Source organism: Triticum aestivum, chromosome 3A (genome assembly GCF_018294505.1).
Source record: "Triticum aestivum cultivar Chinese Spring chromosome 3A, IWGSC CS RefSeq v2.1, whole genome shotgun sequence".
Taxonomy (NCBI): Eukaryota; Viridiplantae; Streptophyta; class Magnoliopsida; order Poales; family Poaceae; genus Triticum; species Triticum aestivum.
Genome location: NC_057800.1, coordinates 707,765,078 through 707,775,849, shown reverse-complemented (window position 1 = coordinate 707,775,849; position 10,772 = coordinate 707,765,078).

Sequence of the window (10,772 nt, the reverse complement as noted above, 5' to 3'; positions counted from 1 at the left end):
TAACATATGCAATGTGTGTGAAATAGAGTCCTGGATATAACATATATATAGAGGGGGCGATCCACGAGAAGAGAGTGGAGGTATCATCGGCTTGAGGTGTCCATAGAATCGAAGAGAGGGATGATGTGTGTGTGTGTGCGCGCGTGATCGATAAAGAGTGCCATCGAATTTGTGTGTGCCCACGTCAAAGATATAGAGTGGCTGTCCTACTGGAACGTGAGATGGGACATGTGCAGTTTGTCTCTGTGGCATGGATACCTACCTACAGCGCTCGACTATCGGTGTGGAGGGAGGCCCAATTAACTATAGAGGTACAATGGATGGTATATGTGTGGAGGAGGAGAGAGGCCTACCTCATGTATTAAGGAGATCGATCTGCCATATGTATTAAGGGAGATCAATCGGCATCCATGCATATGTGCAGGAGAGGAATAAGGTTGGGAGAGAGACAACGCTAGAGTGTTGGAGGGGGTGGTAGTGGAGTTGCTTCTAACAAATGGTGGGATAGGCTTGCTAGACAAACGGAGGGCACGCCCGCAATATCAATAAGAGAGGAGATGGCTGCTTGTTGTCTGTGCACGTGCGTGTGAGAGACGGGTCAGGAGGCATGCACGAATGATGAGGAGGGACGATGTGGCTGTGGTAAGCAGACGTAACTACATAGGAAGATCAATCGCCCTTTGTTAGAGAAAGGAGAGACATAACTTGTGAGGTACGTCGATCGATGGGGGGTAGTTAAAGTCGATCTAGGTATATGTTGGGAGATCGATCGGTATACATGCATGTGTGTGTTAGAAGCAAATGAGGCACGAGGAGAAGGATAGAGAGAGAGGGATGCATGTAGGAGGTGGAACGAGAGGCATACTATATATATCGAGGGGGGAGGAGTGTGCGAGTACAAGAACGATGAAAAGAGAGGTGGGGGTGAGGCATGGACTGTGACAAGAGAAGAGGGGAAGCTTGTGGTTGTGCTAGGCACACCTGGCTAGAGAGGCATATCGACCGATGTGTGCCGTAAAGAAGGAGCTGTGGGGGCCTACACACACCGTGGGTGAACGACCTAAAGTGAAAAGACGAATTTGCGCGATGGAGCTAGAGAATGTTGAGGGAGGGTGGGAGGGATGCGGGCGTGTGCATGCACAAGAGAAAGTTAGTGCTAGCTACAAAGATAAGAGGGTTGTGTGGGTGTAAAAGACGAATAGAGATCATATATACTTCATTATAAAAAGCGAATTCAGATATTTAAAGAATTTATCATAGTGTTTCAAACCGACGCATGTGTGAATATATATATATATATATATATATATATATATATGCAATACACATGGTGTGGTTATGAACATGTTATACTACATTTAATATATTTTATCTCTACTCTTATAAAAAACGGAGTTGTTGATGATGGTGTGCCTGCCATCCTGCATTATAGGCCGTCCGATTTATATCTGGCGGATAGCAAGGAAACTATGATGGTTGAAGTTGGCAACAATCATGATTGTAGATTCTTATTGAAATAGAGAAACGAGTTCAAATTTAGTTCGGATTGCAACGGTAGTATAGATATTTGGAATGCACTCAAATGTTGGTATGAGTAGGTTACATGCATTATACAGCAAGCGAAAAAAATTAATCGGCATAACTTGGATTCATACTCCCTCCTTCCATCTATATAGGGTGTAATGAGATTTTTTAAACCGCCTTTGACTATTGACAAGATTAATAGTACATGACATGCACAATGTGAAAATTATATCATTGAAAGAACCTTTCACAGACGAATTTAACGGTGTGCTTTGTGTAAGTTGCATGTCATATATCATTGCTCTAATATTTGGTCAGAGTTAGCATCGGAAAACGCAATAGGCCCTATATAGATGGAAGGAGGGAGTAGCTTTGAATAGCATTTGTATAGTAAAATGGGGCAAGACTCTCTCTTTGTGTGGTGTGAATAGTTTTATTTTTTTCGTTTTCTTTTTGGTTGAGGGAAGTGCGAATTGATTTGGTACGTACAAGTACAATATTACTACATGTTAGGCTTGTCCCTAAAATTCAAACCGCATCTTGTTATATCCCGAAAATTCAGATATCGTGCTCCCAAAACTGGCGCCTTCACAACCCGCGCCTTGCTATCCCGAAATTACAACGCGCGCGAAAACTCCCTCCAGCTGCCAAATCCCGACACGCGAAATCCCCCTTCTAACCCTGAGCCGAAAGGGCCGCTAGTTCAAATCGGTGGGGGGTACTTTTGTAACACACCCTACATTTTGGACAAGCGCGTCCCTAAGTCATGCTTCACCCCCTCCCATCGCCCCCTTTTCGCCATTCAAAATCCCAGGCCACCATAACCTCATCGCTCTAGCCGCGAAACCCCACCCTCCTCCGTCCACCATGTCACGCTACCCAGCCGGAGCCTCTTCCCAGACGACGTCGTCCACCGCAACAGCTCGACGTCCCTCGTCCACCTCCCCGGATGAGGATCCGTCTTCCATTTCGTCGTCCCGCCGGTTCAGCCGCCCCGTCCTCCACAGCGCCGCCTTAACCTACTTCACCAGAACCGCAACATCCTCACCGACTCCTGGGACGAAGCCGAGGCCTACTCGGCTCCACCAAAGAGGTTGTACACTCATCGCATAGCACCTTCTCCTTAACTCGACCTCCCGGCGCCGACGGTGCTCCATCCCGCACCCCCATGGAGCGGCTACCTTGAAGCCGACGCCACGGGCGGCATCTCCATGGCGGCTCTCCCCAGTGCGAGGCCCCTTCGGCGGCGGCGGCCATACCAGCTGGATCTGTTGCTGCTGCTCCAGCTCTCGCTCGCTCGCTCGCGCTGCTTCTTCTGCTGCTGCTCCGGCTCTCGCTCGATCACTCGCTCGCCCAGCTGCTGCTGCTGCTCTCCCCCTCGCTCGTGATGCTGCTCTGCTCCGATTAAGCCACACTTCAGTCGACTGAATCGACTTTTCGGTCAGTCAATTTTCAGGGGTTGGGGGGCTCGCCGGAGTTAAGGAAGAACCACCCGCAGTAGGGACGGGGGCTCTCCGGAGAGGTACCCCACTATCTATCTTAGGGTTCAGGGTGGGGCGGGGGGCCTAGAGGGCTGGCCGGGGCGGCGATGGCGAGTTGTTTCAGGGCGGCGAGGCAGCGCTGGGGCCGGCAGTTCGGCCGATGGTGGCTGGCGGCTCAGGGGGTGCAGGTTGAAGATGAACTACAGACCCTCCCTAAACTACATGTCAAGTGCCTCTCTGCTACCATTGAGTTCAGTTTTGATAGTAGCATTCAGATTCCATAGTAAATTTCAGTTTCGACAGTTAAGTTCAGAGTCAACAGTTTTTACCTCATCTGTTGTAGTGAGGTGGTTTTTGGTGATGTTAATTTTACATCCATTTTACATCATCTATTGGAGATGCTATTAGAATCCCACTTGAGATTGACGATGTCTGTCTTGTGCTGCTTCAGCCTTGACGTCTTATGGCTCACCGGAGCTGCTCCAACGACAGAACGATCCATCACAACAGAGCAGTGCCCTGGACGCCGTCTACAGATTCCTCAGATCTTCATCCACACCTACAACAGCCACATCTGCCTCAACTGCTTCAGTGACCAACCCAATGATGCTGAGGTCGACACGGCTATGGCAAAGAGGTTGTACACTTGTTGCATCACTTATTACTATACATTCACGTCGATCCATTAGGGCTATTTTTGTTCAATGGAAAAACATCGATCCACTGGTTGTTACCATCACTCTAAATTTCTACATGCTCTCCTTACATAATCTCACCATATTTTTTTCGTATGCATGTCAGATATTGTACACAGTCATGCTGAACATATAGAGAAAAAGAGAAGAGTTTTGCGCGGCAATACAATGTCATGCAGACATCGCTCCATGGTGGGCTCAATGGCAAACCCTCCCCACCCCTCTCTAGATTGTAATCCATAGGAAGATATCTGTTCTGAGGCGGATTCAGACGCCGCTGGCCACTCCTATTTACCCCCCAAGGTGTTTGATCTACCTTGGCATGATGATGTTAGTCATATCATGCATATGTTGCCTTGAAGTGCCTACTTTTGACATCATATATGCCATATGCTTAGTTTAGACATGTTCTGTAATGCCACCTGTTTAGTTTCTATATCATATATGGGAATTATGCAGTCTCATGTCTTTTAGCCAGCCATAATATATGTGAAATATGCAATGACATCCTGTTTAACCAGGCATCATATATTTGAATGATATCTTGCCCATCCTTTTCTTCATTACATTTCCATTTGTCGACAATGTTTGTACATTAAACTACTCTTCCTGTGAATCAACCATTTGTGTGGGAGATGGAAAAATCTGGAGTGAAAACAAGGCCTTCAGAGCAGACAGTGCTACCTGTCAAAGAAGATCTCTTGTTGGGTCCAGATAGCTCCTCAGAGATGGATTCAGAGACAGATGACCAGTCCTATTCCCCCACTGAGGTGTATGCTCTAACTTGGCACGGTTATACTGCTCATATCATGCATATGGTGTCTTACTTTGCATAGTTTAGACATCATATACACAATATTCAACACCATGTTCTTAGTTCAGACATCATATCGAATGCCCTCTGTTTAGCATATAAATCACATATGTGAATTAAATGATGCGATCCTGATTACTTAGATAACATGTAGGTGAATTATGTCATGCGATCTTGTTTAGTTATTCATCATATCTTTGAATTATGTTATGTTCTGCTATGCTATCCAGTTTAGATAGACATCATATATGTGAAATTATGTCATGCTATCCGTTTTAGTTAAACAATATACATGTCAACTATTTCATGCCCCCTTTTTTCCACACTATCTATTGCATCTGTCTCTCATACAATATCTGTACATTCAACTATGTTTCCTGTTTATCAGCCATTTGAATTGGAGCGGGTGATGCCAGTATCTAGCGGACTAAAAAACAGTCTTCAAATAAAACAGTGCTACCTCTTGGTAGAGATAGCACCCCGGTTGTACATGCACAAGAACTAGCCCTACCACACATAACCCAAACTCTCGCAGATTGTACCCCTACTGCGATGGACAGAGAACCAACTTCACCCAATCTAACCCCAACCCCAGCCGATAGTAACCTAGTTCCTGTTAACACAACACCATCTCCACCACAGAGCTCCCAAACAAGAGCAGTTAGTAAGGCAGCTCCAGTGCCCAAAGGGGCAGTACTATCACAGCGAACCCCAACTCCACCAGTTAGTACGCCTATTCCTGTGGAGGAAGCACAAACAGCTAGTCGTAGTTTAGCATCTATCGCATTTGATGTTGTTAAATCATATGTGCGTATCTTCCCATCTTGGAAATATTATACTGAAGATGAAGGAAAATGTCAGTTGCAGGTGTTTGTCCAGGAGTTATGTGTAAGTAATGTTATTCATGGCAATTACTTTGCTTCGTCCCATACATCCTACCTCCATGATGGTTATAATACAGCAAATTTTCCCATTTTTCTCTATAGAGAAGGACTAATTTGGAAACTCGGGATGAGGTAACCTGTGCTAATACCTCTGCTATCTTCAAGAATGCTTGGTAGCAGTATTGGAATTACCTGAAGAAAACGTACTTCACCGGCAAAGAAACTCATCAAATTCCCTTACGTTCTCCTGAGGCACATTTACTGGATGATGACTGGGAACGCCTTGTTCTGTACCGATCCCGAACCAAGAATGTGGTAAGGTCTATGAGCTTACTTTCTATTTTTAAGTATTATATTCCTGCATCTTACTATACTCTGTTCATGTAGAACAAATGCCTAAACCTGAAGAACAACTGTTCTAATTTAAGATTCCATTGCTATCATAGTTCAAAAAAGCGCTAAGCGTTAATTGTGCGTTTTGCCACCGCCTTGCGCTTTACTGACCAAAGCGCATGCTTATGCGCAGTTATGCACAGATTATGCGTAGTTATGCGCAATGCGTTTTGCCAACACCTAGAGCCTAGGCGCGCTTAAGCGCTCGCTTAGGCACGCCTTTTTAACTATGATTGCATTGCTCTTGTATCACTGTATTTACTCATACAAACTTATTTTTAAATTGAAGCATCCAATCGAAACTCCAATAGCATAGCAGGTATGTTCATGCATGTTTATTTAACAGGTTTGCTCTTATCAATAGCTCTGTTGATTTCAATTTCAATTGTGTATACAGTTGACTTTCATATCATGCACATTACTAGCATCACAACAAAGCCAATAGTGTTGTTGTACATGTAGACCCGTGGTACCCATCTGAAATCTTGTTGTGCCGTGTAGTTTCCCACGCTTTGTATTCTTTCACTACTGCTTTGTCTTGAACTGATATGATTTGAACCATGTCTCTATTTTGATTTGGCAAGACAATGCAGTGACCATAGGACATAGATATATGTTTGTTTGATGCTTTTATTATGTACTAGTACTTGGCAATAGAAGACTTGGTAGTTTAATCCTGTCCACCTTACTAATGAACTGGTTCACCGAAATGAGTTTCATATACTAGTACATGCTAAACTTGTTATGTGTCTGCTTGTTTCTTCTTTTAGAATGCTGACAGAATATTAGGGAAGAGTGCCTTATTAAGCAAGGTAAAGGAAGTAATGCAGATAAGGTTCAGGATAGTGACACATCCTTGTTGGTCTCCAACAAAGCTGATAAAACAACTAAGGGAGACTATCTTGAAGATAGCGAGACAACCCCAAAGTCCTGTCTTGGTTTAGTGTTCGAGTTACTGGCCACTACCGCTTGCACAAGCTATTCAAACTCACTGTCTAAATCAGTTTGGTTTCTTGAGTCTCAACTACAAGCTGAAAGACATCGATCAGCTGTGTTGCGACAAGAAGCGGAAGGACTGCGGAAGTCCCTGGAGCATTCAGATGCATACTTTCTGGTGCAACAGCAAGCGTTGGAGGATTTTAGCGCCAAACAGGACAAAGCTAATCAGCTTGCTAAGCTTATTGCCAGCATGGTGGATACCCAGGATAATGTTTCTTGAGCTCTTCTGAAGTTGTTTCAGTTATGCTCTTGTTTTGCTATCGCGTTTATTTGCACTGGTGGCCGATTTTGACGGCCAGTGTATGTAATGTGCTGCTTTGTTCCCTATATTTGCACTGGTGGCGAACTTTGAGGCCCAGTGGATGTAATATGTGTAATAGTGGTAATAGGCTAGCGTTAATTGCTTGCTTATTTATTTCCTTATTGTCTTGTTTAGTTGTTTGCTTGTAGTCACTGCAGTTCTTTTTCTGTCTTTTTCTAGTGGCCACAATAGCCTATTTTTTGTAACTAGGCCAAAATAATCATGGCAACACATGAACTGTTGTAACCATGGGCCTCCTGCAGGCCGTATGATCCATGGGCCTTCGTCCGGCCGTAGGATCCATCGGCCTTCTATACGGGCCTTAGGGTCCATGGGCCTTCCGCGGGTCGTACGATCCATGGGCCTTCTACGGGCCGTACTATCCATGGGCCTCATACGGGCCGTAGGATCCATGGGCCTTCTACGGGGTGTATCATCATTTTGCCAATCATGGGTCGTACTATTCGTGGACCCATAACGGGCCGTTAATAGGCCGTATTTGATAACTCTATGAAAATAGCCCAACGGGTTTTTTTTGACATGAAAACGGCCCAACGTATTAATGGTCCGCAAACGGGCCGACTGTAATGACGGGCTGAATTTGGCCCAGAAGCAGAAAATGACAGTAACGGGTCGTATGTAACCGAATGCTGCAAATGAGCCCAAGAATCAATGGGCCCTGAGAAGGCCGAAAGATAACTTGGGCTGGAAACGGCCCAATGAAATAACGGGGCGTTAATGGGTATAAAGTGATACACTGTTCATTACGGGCTAGTTTCACCACGGGCCATTAATGGGCCAAGAGTTACAAAGGTCCTCATATGGGCCGAAAGAAGTCATGGGCCACACATGGGCCGAAAGTTAAAATAGGCTGAATCATATTGGACGGCTCAGATGACGCTACTGGGCCTAATTCGGATAGGGCGTAACGGGCCCTGGGTTAGCGGGCTGTGAATGGGCTATATGCGAACAGGCTGTTAACAGGCTTTCCATGGGCCGGCCCGCCACCTTTAGACCAAGTCAAATGGGCCAGCCTTTTCATAGGAACGGGCCTCTGTTGGGCCGTGCCACGTGTCGCCGTATCATAGGTGCCTTCGGTCCAATGAGAGGATGACATCTGTCCCAACGGTGAGCCGACACATGTTTCCTCCAGCCAATGATGATTTTACACGTGGAAAATCCCCATTGGTCGGGGCTGTTAACGGGTTATCGGATCCAAAACCCGACCCGATAGCTTAACGGCGTTCCATTACGGTGGATGCCACGTGTCGGTCACCCTTGATGAAAGCACTTCTGTGACGCGCGATTTATCGTCATGGAAGTGGACACTTCCATGATGATAATTTTGGTAATGTCATGGAACACTTCTATGATAGCACATGTATGACTATCTTGATTCTGTCATAAAATCGTCATGGATGTACATGCATGACAGAAAACGTGACCTACTGTGACAAACACGTATCATCACGGAAGTGTATTTTTTTGTAGTGCATTACTCTTACGAACCACAGTTGAAGCTTTAGCATGATCCTTTATTCTAGCAGGGAAAGGTGGTTTCTCAATATAAGCAGTAGGAACAATAGGATCAACATTATAAGTGATAGTCTTTTCTTCAACTTTAATAGGTTCAACTACTTTTACTTCAATGGGAGGATGATATTTAAACCACTTCTCCTTAGGGAGATCAACATGAGTAGCAAATGATTCATAGAAAGAAGCTACTATCTCAGAGTCAAGTCCATATTTAGTGCTAAATTCATGAAAAGCATCGGTATCGTGTCCCCTTATTGCGTGATTCTCATCAATACGGGCTCGGGTAATCCAACCGTGCCGTTTGCACGACCCCTTGGGAATAGGAGAGTTTTAAGGCTCATGAGGGGGCGTCTGATATTCACTGCCTTTATAAGAGGGTAATGATCCATCTTTCTACCCCACTGTGATGCCCTCAATTCAATCGTACACTAACCATACACACAAATGTGTACGATCAAGATCAAGGACTCACGGGAAGATATCACAACACAACTCTAGACACAAATTAAAATAATACAAGCTTTATATTACAAGCCAGGGGCCTCGAAGGCTCGAATACATAAGCTCGAATACACAAGAGTCAGCGGAAGCAACAATATCTGAGTACAGACATGAGTTAAACAAGATTGCCTTAAGAAGGCTAGCACAAAAGAATACACGATCGAAAAGGCAAGGCCTCCTGCCTGGGAGCCTCCTAACTACTCCTAGTCGTCTGCGGTCTTCACGTAGTAGTAGGCATCCTCCGGGTAGTAGTAGTCATCAGTGGCGTCGTCTGGCTCCTGGGATCCGTCATCTGGTGGCAACAATTGGGTATGGGGGGAAAATAAGTAGCAAAGCAACCGTGAGTACTCATCCAAAGTACTCGCAAGACTTACATCAGATCTAAACTAATTATGCATCTGTATCAAAGGAATGGGTTGTATCTGTGGACTAAACTGCAGAATGCCAGAAGGGAAGGGAAAAGCCTAGCCTATCGAAGACTAGCATCTTCTGGAAACCACCATCTTGCAGCAACAGGAGGGAGTAGAGTAGCATAAAGTAAAGTAGAAGTAATGTTATCAACCTCGGCCAGAGATCCTTTCTCGACTCCCCGCGAGAAAGCAATCCCAGAGCCATACTATTCATTTCTCATCACAATCAATTCCTCATCACCATCCATTTCTCATATCCATTCCTCATCTCAAGTACCCAGTTCTAGTTGTATCGATCGGGATACAACTCCAAGTGTCCGTTACCGTAGGACAGGCTATCGATAGATGTTTTCTTCCCTGCAGGGGTGCACCAACTTACCCACCATGCTTGATTAACTCCGGTCGGACACACTTTCCTGGGTCATGCCCGGCCTCGGCCAAACAATACGCCGCAACCCGACCTAGACTTAATAGAGAGGCCAGCATGCCGGACTAAACCTATGCCCCCAGGGGTCATGGGCCATCTACCCGGGAACTCCTGCACGTTGCGTACGCGGCCGGTGAGCAGACCTAGCTACCTCCTTCAACAAGGCAGGTGCTTACGCAGTCCAACCCGGCGCACGCCGCTCAGTCGCTGACGTCTATTAAGCTTCGGCTGATGTATACGACGCAGAACGCCCATACTATGTGTCGTGGAATTGTCACGGCAGATGTCCTCGTTGAAAGGACTTAGTCATGAGGCCAACACATCTATGTGGCAGCTTGAGAGGGGTTGAGTGGGACGAGAGACATGAGGTTTTACCCAGGTTCGGCCCCTCACGGTGGAGGTAAAAGCCTACATCCTGCTTCATTGATATTGATGATGATGATCACGATTACACTGGTGCTCTAACTCGAGAGCTATAGACTTGTTTGTCTAACCCTAACTTATCAAACTTGTGGAACTTGTGAATCTTGTCCCTCTTGGGGTGCCCTGCCCCTCCTTATATATGTTGAAGGGGCGGTTTACATAACTAGTCCTATTAGGATTACGATTACTCTACTACAAGTGGAGTCCTAGTCTTGCTTTCTTTGTAAGGGAATATTCCTTATGCTTTCCTCTTAATCCGGCCCACCATAATACAAGCCGGCCTTCCATGAACCGTGTGCTTGGGCCATCGGGTCTTGTTGCTCCTCTGCTCCGCCGGCCAGGTCATTAGTGAGTCACCTGGCTCGGCCGGGTCATTAGTGAGTG